This window comes from Oxyura jamaicensis, chromosome 5 (assembly GCF_011077185.1).
Source record: "Oxyura jamaicensis isolate SHBP4307 breed ruddy duck chromosome 5, BPBGC_Ojam_1.0, whole genome shotgun sequence".
In the NCBI taxonomy this organism is placed as follows: domain Eukaryota; kingdom Metazoa; phylum Chordata; class Aves; order Anseriformes; family Anatidae; genus Oxyura; species Oxyura jamaicensis.
The window spans coordinates 60595676-60609577 of record NC_048897.1 but is presented as its reverse complement, the minus strand read 5'-3'; the positions used below and the strand labels follow the sequence as shown (position 1 = coordinate 60609577).

The 13902-nt window shown below is 38.5% G+C and overlaps 1 protein-coding gene and 1 long non-coding RNA gene across 2 annotated transcripts in view; both read left to right on the top strand.

Moving 5' to 3' along the window:
• PDE3B (phosphodiesterase 3B) overlaps positions 1-13902 on the top strand; it is an 87502-nt gene that overhangs the window by 1881 nt on the left and 71719 nt on the right. The window lies entirely within an intron of this gene.
• Positions 1661-4204, top strand: LOC118167399. Its single transcript, XR_004751118.1, has 3 exons — positions 1661-2167; positions 2212-3534; positions 3744-4204. It is a non-coding gene; the product is annotated as an uncharacterized LOC118167399 (long non-coding RNA).

Below are 13902 nucleotides of genomic sequence, written 5' to 3'. Positions count from 1 at the left end.
CGGCCCCTTATGGAGGGAGGATGAGGGGAGAGTTCGGAAGGAACGTGCAAGCCAGCAGCTCCTGCAAGGGATGGTTGCCGCAGAGTTCCCCATCTCCCGCTGTCGCGGCTGAAATTCACGAATGCTAAATGCAAGTTGCTAACTCTGCTTTGTCGTGTGTGCCATAACGCGCCTCTTGTGATCGACTGTGAAATAGGTCGGGGGAAACACGAGGTGAATCTGAACAAGCGGGGTGGTTTTCGAGCGTGTCGCGCTCAGCATTTATGCAACAGAGTAAGACAGCAGTAATCGTTCTGTGCGTAAAAGGTTGAAATGCAAGTGTGCTGCAGCACGCTTCAGAAGTAACTCATTCAGTAAGTTCTTCAATTGTCAAGTGCAGACTGAAATGAACGATAAATATTGTAATAGCAATTAAGATACATAGGGAATATTGTGTTGTAATTTACTTTCTCTGCTCTGATCCCTTCTAGATAGCAAACGCTCTCTTTTTGTGTCATATTTGTCTGCAGTATAAAAAAAAAAATCAGAAAATGCAATAACAGCTTTCATTAACCTTTCTAGATGATAAAAGATATTTGTTCTCATACAACTTACTAAATGCTTCCTTTGATATGCAGCTCACTTCCTAAAAAAGCATGTGTATATTTCAAGTTAAGGCATTTATTATTCTTTAAGTAACATCATAAATGTCAACCAGAACTAAATACATGGAATTTATTGGCAGTACTTAAATCATACGTGTTCATAATAAAATGCAACTGTTTGGTAGACTTCCAGAATTTGATATCTTCATTATCACCAGAAGTGAACAGAAACAACAAAGAGATCTAAAGTTCTTTATTTTCCTAATAGTCTATTACACTTTACAATAAATATTTGTGCTTTGTCAGCCATGGTTTAAATTGGATTCACAGATATACGTTCTAGGCAGTATTTTATGAGCGGTTTTTATAAGGATAATACAGGCTAAATCCTCTGATCTCCTGTCTGACTTGGAGAGAGATCAGACATCGCAGAGCTGATAAAACGTCAACTGTTTGGGCTGGGGGTGGTGGCATGGGGTATAGCCTGTGACTTTATTTGAATAAACACTGTAAGGTCTTTATATTGCTTCCTTGAAACAGAAGGAAAACACACACTTAATGCTCTTCAGAGAGCATTTATTATGTGAACTTTCTTGAAAGATTGATGGCATGTTTTGCAGATGTTTATGCAACATTGCAATGCTGCTTTTTCAATATTAATATTTTAAGATAGTGAGTTTAATGGGCATTGTTTGGAAGATCAGTGGAGTACGAGGAATGTGCGGCAAGTCCACCGTGCCAAGAACACTGTGGTGAATGACAGCTAAGTAACTACTGTGATTATATTTGATGTATTTTATCCAATTATTCGTGCACACTGAACCCCTGCAAGCAGGGACACATGAGAACAAAAAAAGGCAGGTGTAGATTTTAGTTACCCTGGGGAAAACAGAGAATGCTACTATTGACCTGAAGTTTCTGGTTACTTGTTGATTTGAAATTATGCCTGACTCTTGTCTAGTTAAAACTATGAGAAAATAATTGTATTGGGTTGACTTTTTTCTTCACAAATAAGCTTAAGCCAGCGATTGTCAGGGGTCTTTCCCCATGGGGAGCGGGAGGGTCAGCAGCTCCACGTATGCGCACCCAGCAGCGTGCACGTGCTGGAAGCAGGTGGAGCTGTCACTGTTTTCTGGGATAGAGGTGGGAAAGAGGCCCTGTGAGCATGATGCTGCAAGTGCTTTCTAATTTGAGCAACGTTTGTCATATTCAGAGTATTGCTTTCTGTACTTGAACAGCTATGGTGACTATAACACTGAAAGGTTGTTAAAATTTGTTCTTACATTTTATAGGAATATCCATGCTTACTTAGCCACCAAAATCTACAAATCCGTGCAGTGTATGTTTTTTCTGCAGTACGCATGGCTAGTGATGTTGTTGGGTGAGTGGGGGAGAAGTCTTGAGTGGATTCTATCTTGAAAATTTCATGCGAGTATACTTAAATGCCATTACCAAATATATAAATAGAAATACACATAGAACAGAAGAAAGCAATATGACTGAAATTAAGGCTAAAAATCATGCAAGTGCAGTGTCTTTTCTGACCTCTACTACATTAGCAAGAAAAGTCCATGTAATTTTAAGTTCATATAATATGAAATTTTATAATAAAAGTTTATAATAAAAGTTCATATGATTTTAGCAGTACGCAGGCTTTTGGAAGCCTTACTTCAGTATTCTTCAACCTAGAGAGGAATTGTTTATTAGCAGTATGAGTGCAGTATTGATTGCTATACCATATTTTGTGTAGACAATGTTTTGATTACATGTATTAACCAAATGCTAATGTCAGCTGTAAGCTACTGGTATCGAAGGGATTATCTTCATTGGCTGATGACTACTTACCACTCCGTTGCTTAATTTTATTTTTTTTCCTGAAAGACAAATCAGGGTTGGGAATCTTAAAGGTGTTTGTCAGATCTTTATATATAATATTCATCTTGAAAAATCCTGTAGTAAGGCATTACTTTTCTTTAACAAGCTGGTGAACATGTATATGAGAGGGAATAGCTATATATAGGATTTCTAAAATGTCCATTTTTCCTTGCAAAAGAATAGGCCATCCTAATTATCCAAAGAGGTGTCCAAAACAGTCTGCCACTCAAAACAGTCTGCAACTAGAGCTGACTTTTTTTTCCCTAACTCTCTGAGTAGGTTCAAACAAGTAAAGAGGCTGAGATGCTTCTTTGATAAAGACATTCATGTTGCATCCTTAATTAAGGAGGAGCTGTCTTGTAATGAGGCTGGTGAATTGACCACCACCACCTGCCAGTTTCAATTTGTGGCTATCTTGTATATTTTATGCCTTACCTTAGGAAGGTCAGGATTTGATTTTGAGAATCTAAAATGTTTATGTAACTTGAAATTAATGCAGTTTGTCCTTTATGTAGACAATTTGTGTCTATTTCCTATTGTTATATTATATTTTGTCCTTAAGTACTGAGGCTATTAGCTTCCTAGTGGAGAAGCTACCTGTTGGTATGTATTTTACATTGTCTTAAAGTCATTAAATTCTGATCCTGCTTGCAGCCTTAGAAACCCGAACATTTTATTATTGGTTGCAGCCAATAATATGAAATGGAGCTCTTATTGCCATGTACACAATTAGCCCTTTGCAGTGTTCAGTAGTGGTTGCAGTGACCTCTGCCCAAAGTGCACCTGCGCGTTAGGATTTGTTTCTGTTGTTACCAGAATCTTTGTATCTTTTGGGTTTTTATCATCCGTCTTATGTGAAAAATCAATGTCGAAAGGGTGTGTTGAGCTGCGAGTGTAACCGTTTTCAATGGGAAGCAAGTGACTTTTTGGAATACACGAAGAGAATGACTACATGGTGAAAGTAACAGTCTTGGGAAGCCATTTTTGCATCTGTATTTTGGATAAGTAAGATTATTTCTGTTTGGTTCTCTCTGGCCTTGACAAATCTGTTGTGCTAGGTGAAATGGGAAGACTCGTAAGAAGAGTTGTTGCATCCTCTTCCCTTCCTCCCTCCCTCATTTTGTAGTTAGAGTCTTGAAGTATAATACCAAAAAGAAAGGCTGATTTGAGAATGGTCTGCCCATAGAGACCTGTAGAGAGAGGCTGGAGCTTAAGATGCCACCCTGTGCCAAAGTGATCACCAGGACCAAATGTGGTTCACAGAGAATGACAAAGAATGCTGAGAGTGCAATTAAGAAGACTGACTGCCATGAAGAACTCTGTTAGCTAAGGCCATTGTAAGCTGTTGGTTAGATACTCAAAACTCAACGGCAGTTTGTTTTGGGCAGAAATAGTACACTAAAAAGGAGGGAAACTTGTTTGTAAGTTGTCAGTGTAGCAAAAGGGGTTAATTGTTTCTGCAGGTGTGACTTCCTGCAGAGAAGATGTAAAGAGAGAAAGGAAGGAAATCAAAGACAGCTGCTGAGGAAAGGATGGAGAAATCTGGAGGAAGTATTGCAGGTGGTGTATTACAGGAGTGACCAGAGTGCAAGTAGGAAAGAAGTGGAAGAAGCTGGAAGAGAAGTTTCCAAGAAGTGAGAGATCAACTGTGTCAAAGGGAACTAACAGGATAAGCTGATAAAGTGCTAGTTTTCAGCTTTGACTTAGGAGGTATTTTAAACTTACGCAAGAAAATTGTAGAGATGAGCGACACAAGGTTCCCAGGAGAATGGGAAAAGAGGATGGCCTCCACGCTGCAGTTCATGGACAGTATGTTCTGTGAGGTTAGATTTGAAAGGAATAAAAATTACAAGCTTGCAGGCCTATTTTACTGAGGAAAAGGGTCAACTCCTGTGCATGTTATGTGCACATATATATGCTTGGCGGTACCATCCTAATGGAAACACAATGGCCTTAGATGTTTCAAAGACATTAAATTCCAGTGAGCTTTATGAAAAAAGGTGGGTGGGAAGGCCCAACGAAATATGCTCTGACATGGGGCAGCTCTGTGGTATGAGCTCAACTCAAGGAATCCACATCAGTGTCTCCTATGTCATGAGTGAACACCACAAAATTTTTGTTAGTTTGCTCCTTATTTGACATTTGATAGGAAAATCAAATGTCAAATGTCTTTCTTTCTTTCTTTCTTTTTTTTTTTCATGCTTTTTTCCCCTTCTATTTTCCTTTTCTGATACCTAAGAATTGAAAACTTTGCAGCCTTACCATCATTACCTTCTTCCACGAGGAATGATATGAATTAGCAATATAGGTATGTTGGTTTTTCTATATCCATGTTGGTAATAGTAATTGAAAAATATGCACGTGGTTTAATTTGGGATGAGTACTTTCAGTACACCCAAACCACACGGTCTGCTCCCGCACCCCAGTGGAATGGTACCACGAGCCTGTGGCACACCTGCCTGTTTCCATCTGTTGTCAGTACAGCTTTATCAGCAGGAGCGCATAAAATAGACTCTTCTGGAAGTGAGTGAAACTTTGAAGGCTTGCAGAGGGAGGTTTTATCAGTTTTACTGAAACAACGGCTTAAATATGAAACCTTGCACAGGCATTCTGGTATTAGTGTCTCTTTTAACCTTCATTATTGGTCATATTGTATTTTCCTTTGATTGGATTAAACCCTTTTAACAGGATGGCAGCTAAACTAAGGGCTAAAAAAGGCATTCTTACACTAGACTCACTGTCCCCATCTTTAGCATGATTTTTGTTCCAGTGTGGCCTAAAATTAAAGGCTTATATACACATTTTGGATCTCCGGGTCACTGATTTTCTTAGTTTAATATTATAGATGCAGTTATATACTCTAATTTTTCTGAAACCTTTTTTCCTAGGTACTCTGGGCTGACACCTGTTTCCCACTTCAGGAATCTTGTTCCTTCTGTCTGGCAGATTCTCATAAAGGAATTCTAAATCACTGGGTGCTCTAATTTACTAACATAGGATAAGAAATACAGGTTAAGAACAGGCGTCAGTGAGTTTTCTAGTACTTTTGGTTCTTCAGAACGGGTTTAAATCCTTTCATGCAAATTGCTTGTACAAATAATGTTCTTCAACATTTGATTACTGATAAACGCTAATCCTCATGTTATCATCATTTTCTGTGTCTAATTTGTATGGTGGTCAGGGAACTTTACAGTGTATATACTTTACAGAAGTGGATGGCCTCTCAGCTGGGCTTGTAGCTTTGGAAGCTTTTGAATATGAACTAACTTTTTGTGAGCTTTCTCTCAGGCAGGTATTGATTGCTCTATTTCCAGGACATTGTTAGTACTTAATAAAATTCAGTGTCATACATGTAGTTTAACGACACTGACTCTAAGAAGAAGGAAATGTATTTGAGAAGTCTGAAGTGATTGTCTTGACTGACATCTACAACAGCCTGCATTTAATCTGGTTTGCCATCTAAACAGTGTAATGCGTAAACACACTCACAGGTTCTTTGATACCCACTCTTGCAGTTCTGTAATCCTATACATTATCAGTCCATCAGAATTATTCTCATTGCAGAGTCTGAACTTCAGTTCATTTGGGCTGCACTTTCTTAGATACAAGTGGTTACGGTCCCATGTGTAGATAGCAAGGGAGGGAAACTGTCAGAACCTGAAGGTGTGATGAGCACCTGGGAAAAGTTTAATTCCTGCTGCGCCTGTGAAATGCACTGCCCTGATGCACGGGCTCTGGCTGGAAGATGTAAAGGGACGTGAGCGGTTTTCCTCTTGAGTTGCTGGACCTGCGAGATGCAGGCTTTAGTCACCCAGGAAAAGCTGAATGTTGATCTGCGTTACGGTGTTCCCTCTGAGATGGTACATGCAGAAATGCACTAAAACAGAGGTACGTCTACTGTCAGTGCTGGTTACAGCCTGGGGTAAACAGGCACACATATTCATCAGTTGAGGGGCTTTGCTCTTCCAAGCGTGTCAGTATAGGATAGAGCAGTACGCTTCATATCTTAACTAGAAAACAGAAGCAACTTTGTGGTATCAACCCCACATTTGCCCTATTTTTGTCCTTGTTTCAACTAGCTGCTTTTTGGGGGGGCAACATACCCTTCAATTGGGGATTACTGAAGTGTTCTTGGAAAGCAAATTTCAAATGGAAAAAATAGAATTACAATGAGGGAACTTCAATTGGTTATGCACATAGATGTTTATTGGCATCTTCTAGTATTATTTTTTAATAATAAAAAGCTAAGCAATGTTACTTAGAATCTTTCCAATGAATTGAAGAAATGTAGCCTGTCTAGATGAAGTTGAGTGAACAATGTGAATAAAAAATAACAAGACTGTGCTGTTATGGCAAAGCATAGTTGAAAGTATTTTGAAGACAGGCATCTGTTCACTTATTTTATGTAGTTGTAGGAGAATATTAATTAGTCTATCTTGGAGTTACTTGCTCTTCTTTTATTCACTACAGCAGAATTCTTTTATCAAACTGTAAATCTGTTTTTTCCTTCTATTTGGAGTTTCTGGTGAACAAAATTTTAGAAGAAACTTGAAAATAATAGGTTTGCATGTGACTTTATGATGTCGGGGAGGAAATAACCCTTGAGTAGATGAGCAGAGGCAGACACTGGCTATTGCTTTTAAGGTTAGCCTGTGTTTTCAGACCCTCTGAGATGATGATCATTGTGTCAAAGACATGTGCAGAATGTTCTGAAGAAAACAGCACTTCAGCCTTTGTGAAGGATTAGAATTGTTATTGAGTGTAAAAATCAAAACTAAGATGCTGAAGTCGAACAGTCTTGGTAAAACCAAGTAAAACTGTGTTTACGTATGAAGTGTAACATTGTTAAGATTATTAAGGATAAAAAATTCAGGACAAATTAATTTGGAATCTAGTGTTGTATCTGAAAATAAGGAGCTGATACCTTGTTTGAATTTGTGTTCAGGAAATACCCATACAGCTCTGGAAAAGATTCAATCAGTGTTTCATATAATAAAGAGATGCAATTTCAGAACTAATAGCAAGTCAATATGACTTCAGTAATGCACGTATCACAGTTCTCCATTAAGTAACAAAGGTGTATAGTGTTATGTCACTTTTCTAGTATGAGCCTAGCTGCTGTTCAAATTCCATTGCTAAAGATTCATAAGTCTTCCATACTTGCCTTAACGCTTGTTCTGGTAGGAAGCTCTCTAGAGTCTGCACAGAGCACATTAGCTTTCAAATGGAAAAGAACACGTGTTTTACAGTGTTTAAGGAATGAGATTACAGTCCTCACTTGTTAAAAATTCACAGGGTTTAATGTAATTTATAACTTCAGCTCTCTAGTTGTAGGTGTTAACAATCTCAAATGAAAGCATTCCTAAAGCTACGTTCCTTCCTCCTACCTGATGATGGACAGGTTTGGTGTGCGTTTAAAAGGTACATCTTTGTTTTAAATTAACTTGGCCTTGAACGTACAAGAAAGATAATATCCCAGAAGATTAATGTTCAATAGTAAATTGCTTCCTTGCTTGTCTGTCTTCATTGTAATTCCATTTTTCCTTGCCATTCCCTGTCCTTAGCTGTTCCTAATTTTGCAATCCTTTTAATGCCTCTTCTCACCAGTGTGTTCTCTTTCTGCACATTACAAGACCGGTAACTTAACTTTATCCGAAATTACAGGTGTCTTTCAGCAAAGACATAAAAATGTCCTGACTGGAAACATTTTCACTTTTTTTTAGAAACCTTTCAAGCAAATAATTACTATTTAAAAAAAAAAAAAAAAAAAAAAAAAAGGCAGAACATTTGGTAACACAATCAATTAAGCAGAAAAAATATTTCTTTGCATTTACAACATAAAAATGTTTCTAGAATGCCTTACATGAATACTATATAAAAGTCTATTAATGAAAAATGACCAGTAAGTAGATTGCATTTGGAAAGACGTGTATATTTCTTTTTGATGTACTCATACAGACCGTATCCTTTATCTTGGTCGTCTGCAGTGTTGTGAAGTTTTTTTTGTTTGTTTGTTTTTTCATTTTGTTCCTTTAGTTCTGTAAGTTGCAAGCAAGGTGTTCACTCACCTGCTTCATTCTCTATAAACATAACTGCAGTTCTTTTTGTGAAATGTGAGCTGTTAATATGTAGTCTTCTGTAGCTAGGAGCTTATTCTTTGCTACTCAGAGGGAATCTGTACCTCTTCAGTCGCTGCAAAGCTGAAAATAATCCTCAATTTATTTTTTTGGATAGAGGGGACAGAGGTTTTCTAAGTTTTCTTTGGAGAGCACTAAGCATTTAGCCATCTTGCTTATGGTTTGCCTCTTTCCTAGTGTAAGCAAGCGAGGAGAGCGAAGTAGGAGTAGTATTGGATTGGGTGCTGTAGCTGTTGCAAGAGTAGCTGGCGGGCTGGTGACGACAGGGAAGGAATTGTGCCTCAAAAAATATTTACTGAACATCTTACTCCCTTCATTTCACCTCCACTCAAAAACAAAGGCAGAGAATTAGAGGATTTGTATCCTTCAAAATCCTTCCTGCACTGTTTGAGTGCTGTAAGAAAGCTTTGCCTGATCTTTATGATACTGAAGTTCATATATGAATTTGAGATGTTACATTCTGATTACAGCCTGGGTTGTAACAGGATCAGTAGGAGCCGAGAAATATTTTCTGTCCTGAGGCTTGAATTCTATTTGCCTCCACAGTGCAACCAAATTAAGCTGAACTTTTGCAGAGCTTTTTTTTTAAAAGAGATTCTGAACTTTATTTCCAGTTTCTGAGTAATACTTTTTGCTCAGCATGTCTACTAGACTCCCAGCTGTGTCCCAGGTCTGTCTTTTTCTTCCCGTCAGCTCTGCTTAACTTTTTGAGATGTTCTGCAGTGGTATCCCTGCCGATTTCAGGAAGAGGCATAAGCTGAGAAAAGCCAGAGTCAAGAAGAACTGAGAGTTCCCTGTATCTGTCTTGTCACAAATGTCATCTGGGAGGTTATCCAGCTCAGTGGACAGAGCTGTATTTTCTTCTTTTGTTGTGGGCAAAGTATGGCAGGAGGCAGAGCTGGAGAAAATGTATCTCATGGTGGCACCTCCTGTAGCTTCTGAATTGTTACAAAGCATGGAACAGGTCAGATGGTTGCAAAATTCACTGGATCATTAGTAATTGGATAGACTTCCAAGGCTATCTGAAGGCTCACAGGGGCTAGCCCTTTATGTAGGGTGGCTGTGTTATACATCAATGACATAACTGAAATGGTGAAGTCATTTGGTGCCTATTTAAATATGAGCCATATTTTGTGCCTTCCGAAAGACCTCATCTGTGGATGTTCCTCTGTTTGGTTCTAATCCAGACAGCTAAAAACTCATTTTATCAAAGACATCCTATACAACCATTGTGTTAGTTTTGTAAAAATCTTCCTGAGCCTTGAGTCCCATAACCTAAAGCCACCATGTGGCCAAGCGCCATTAAAAATATACTTTAAAGAAGCAAGAGAAGAAAATTGCTATCAGCAGTTCTCAGTTTGGAGATGAGATTTTTCTCAGGGCTCTCTGATCTCTTGTTGAATAGAGTAGGGGTGGGAATCTTTTGGAACCAAACAACCCAGCAAAGTTAGTTTCACTGGTTTCTGCTGGCTTGCCGTTTCTCCATTTGACTGAAGAAAAATGATTATTGGCGAAGAAAATGTTTCTTTGCTTGTCATAATTTTTCCCCTGCCTTCCTATCTGCTATACTGGTGCTGCGACATCAGAGCAAAGAGGAATGCAGGTGTGTGGGAAGAAACTTAGACGTGATGCAGTGGGAAACTATACTAATAGGGCAGAAAAGCCTGCTGGCTGAAACATCTCTGTTCAGAGAAAAATGTCACTGGGAGGCTAACAAGTAGTTAATTGCTAACTAAGCCACAGCATTGATTATATCGTGTAAACATGGTGGCCCTTTTTGTTTCTTCTTTTCTAGCTCAGTATGGTTGCCAGTGCATACCAGCATACGGTTCCTCAGAGCTCTGTGTCAGGACACTCATTTGTCTGTACACCTGGGCTTCTTGCCCTAACGCTTTATTTTTGTAACACGGATAAATTGTGATAAGAGATGTGAACAAGAAGGCCTCCTGAGAAACTGGAGAATCTGACGAATTTGAAAGATTGAGATTATTTCCTGTTCTTGGAAAATCAGGACTATTTTGGAGTTCCTTTCAGAGTAGTTCTAGCTTGGTGTGAAGGAGCCTTTTTGAAAAAAATCAATAAACAGTCACTAGGTTGGTCTCCCCTTGCACCTTGACATTTCTGATGCCTAGTTCTCTTTTAGTGGTCAGGAAGCTGCTGTGACAGGTCGTTCTGGTGGCTGTCATCTGTCTGTTTCAGAATGCTTCAGGGGATTTCCCACTTAAAATTGCTTTGTGTACATCAATTAGGCTTTTTTTTAATCAATAAATTTCATATGCATTTTGCCTTTATGAAGCATTGCTTAGAGTTTTTAATAAAAAATTATGACCTTTATATTTCTTTTTTGCTTTCTTTGTGCTGCATGATTATTCCAGAGTAGAGAAAAGCAGTTAGGTTTGACACCAGATAAGCACCGCTGTCAGCACACAACAGCTCTGTGCTGGAAATAGTTGGTTGCATGTTTATTTGTGCCCTGAAGTGGCCAAATTCAAATTCACATTTAAAAATAAACCCTCAAATTATCTAAATTGTTTTGTGCAACATATTGTCAGACAGGCCACTGCTTGTGCTTTTTGATTAACATCTTCGATTTCATTTTTTTTTAATTTGCTCTAGGATCTGCAGATCTGGAAGACAGCTCACTGATGATGAGACCAATGCCCTCTGCACTTTTTGTTAGTTTAAAATGTTATTTTTCTGTGTGTATACAGTTACTGTTTCTTTGGTACGTTTTTAAAGCGTGCTCCTGATTGATGTATGAATGCGCATCTATCTTAAGCAAATGAGAAGTAAATTTGATATTTGTATCTAACATGTTTTTGGTGTTGTGTAAAAACAGGAAAGTTCTGGAGTTAGAAAATTAAAATCAGAGGCACAAATAATTTGATGTTTTAAGTAAAATCTGCAGGTATTTAAACTTCTGTACATCTAATTTGTACCAGAGGCTTTCAGTAGTTTTCCTGCATTTTTGTTTTATTTTATTTTTTTAATTTTAGAAGGTTTCTTTTTCATGTTGTCCTCCTAGATTAAAAAGAAAACGCAGCACAGACAGTTGTTGCCAAGGTGTGATACAGTTACAAGCACATTGGTAGGAGGTTTCTGGAGGAGCTGATTTCCAGGTACGATAGGTTAACTGTCGAGATGCTGCTAGTCAAGGGTTAAGCGCAGCGCATTTGGCTGGCTGCTGAGTGAAACAGGATGCAGTGACTACATTGTCAGACTGCTGGTGTGAGTGCAAACAGATGAGGAAATGCTGGATCAGGCACTTCAGCAACTTGGGCTGTAACCGAGGAAACCGCTTGCGTCATACTTGCCAGCAATTAGCTTACAGTTCTTTTCTTTTTGATAGTGTTGCAAGCTGAACTCAACTGTTACAAAGGAAAAGGCTGGCTTCATCTCGAACTGTTGGGTTGCGGCTGAGGCCATGACCCTCGTAAGAATTTGCAAGTGTAACTTTGGATAATTAGAAATTATCAAAACTCTCCAGCTAGCCTCTGCAAAGAACATTGCAGTTGTGCTTGGTCCTGAAAGATGTGCTGTCATTTTTTTTTCTCTTGTTTGTGAGCAAGTGATCATTCCTAGCTACCAAAATTAAGTACCGTGCAAGGCTCACCAGCGCCTCCGATTATCACCGCCATTTCTCGCTCTTACGCTGAAGTATTCTTGTGTGTGCTACATATTAAAAATTAATTTTCAAAATAGATGCTACCTGAGGTTTAACCTCTGAAGTAAGGGATTCTCTCTCTAAGTACTACTTTTTCTTGATTAAAATTCAGCAGCTTGTAGTGGTGTTTAAAGCAGTGGGTGCTTTGTCTCAGAAAATCAGCATTTCTTTTGCATTTCACTTAAAAACTGTGAACAATTTCACAGCTGCTGATTTAACACTAATGTATGTTTTTAATATGAGTATCGCCTATTGGCTAGCTATGGCTGGTTACTTTTTAGAGGAAAATCGTACAGTGAGTATACTAAACCAAGAGTGTTTGTCACTGTCTTTAGCTTCGTTGCTGTTGCTTTTGGTCACTTGAATAAACTTAGATGTTAGCAAACTACTGCTGAAGTACATAGTTGCAGGCTGAACCTGTTAGAATGTCAAGGTTAGTACACAATACACATGTTCCTGTGTTTGTAGGAAGGTTAAAAAGTTAGTATCTTTTAAATGTTTGAACACTAGGATTTTCAAATTATTTTTGAAAGAAGCTGTTCCTATTAAAAAACAAACAAAAAGGCAACTTGTTGAAAAATAACATTGACAGATCATCAGCTAAGGCTGTGTCAGTATTTGAAGTGTAAACTCAAAGCTATTAAAAAAAAAACAAAACAAAAAAACCTGAGTGCAAGGCACGGAAAGACTGCCGTGGGTATCTGTGGCTCTGCGCGTTTGCGGTAGATTAACTTGGCTGTGAGAGCCTAGCAGCCCATATTCGGGGACGGGACATTTTGCACACTGAATGCAAGTGCCATCTGTAGTTAGCCAGCCGTTCGGATTGCATCCCAAATGGGGACCACAGTCAGCCTCGCCGGGGATCGATCTTTAATCTCTCTTCATCGTTATTATTATTTTAAAATAAATATAAGATTTGGGTGGGTGGAGGTGGTTAAAGCACTGAGATGGCATTCTAAATGAAGAACAACTGTTTCTGCTGTCCATTCAAAATCACTTGACTGACTTGTCCAGCCTTACTACCACATGTCATTGCGTGTGGTCCCTGCTTGGTATGTGCTTTATGTGGTGTGCTTTCATTTTAGCTCAGCTGCAAGTTAGGAAGTTTTTCCATTGAACTTAGTACTGGGATTTAAATCTAGATGGCTAATAAATGGTTAATGTAGGTGTTAATAAAAACAGTGTCTGGAAGTCTGAAATTTATGTGAGTTTTGTCCCTAACTCTATTTATTGCTTCAACTCCTGACAGTAAAATGGAAATTACAGTGTCAACAGATCACAGTTGGTTCTGTGATTGTATGCTTTGTAATTTTGCCGTTTATTTAGGTGAATGCCTGCCAGTTATGCAACACATCACACATATTGAATATTACGTCTTATCCTCATTTAGTATTTTTGCCCCAGAAGCCTTGTCAGTCTTTTTCAGTGAAGGAGATTGCCATTCTCGTTTTTCTGCACAGCTTCTAATATTCTTTAATTATTGGAATTTAATCTTCATTCTAGTACTTGCTAGTTATTTTCAAAGTGCTTTTATGAGCTGACAATATTCAGTTGTTGTTTCCTGAATTTCATATTCTCAGCCAGACTGTTTGGCATACATGCATGTTTCAAAAATAAGTCTGTAACAACAGATGCAACAGCA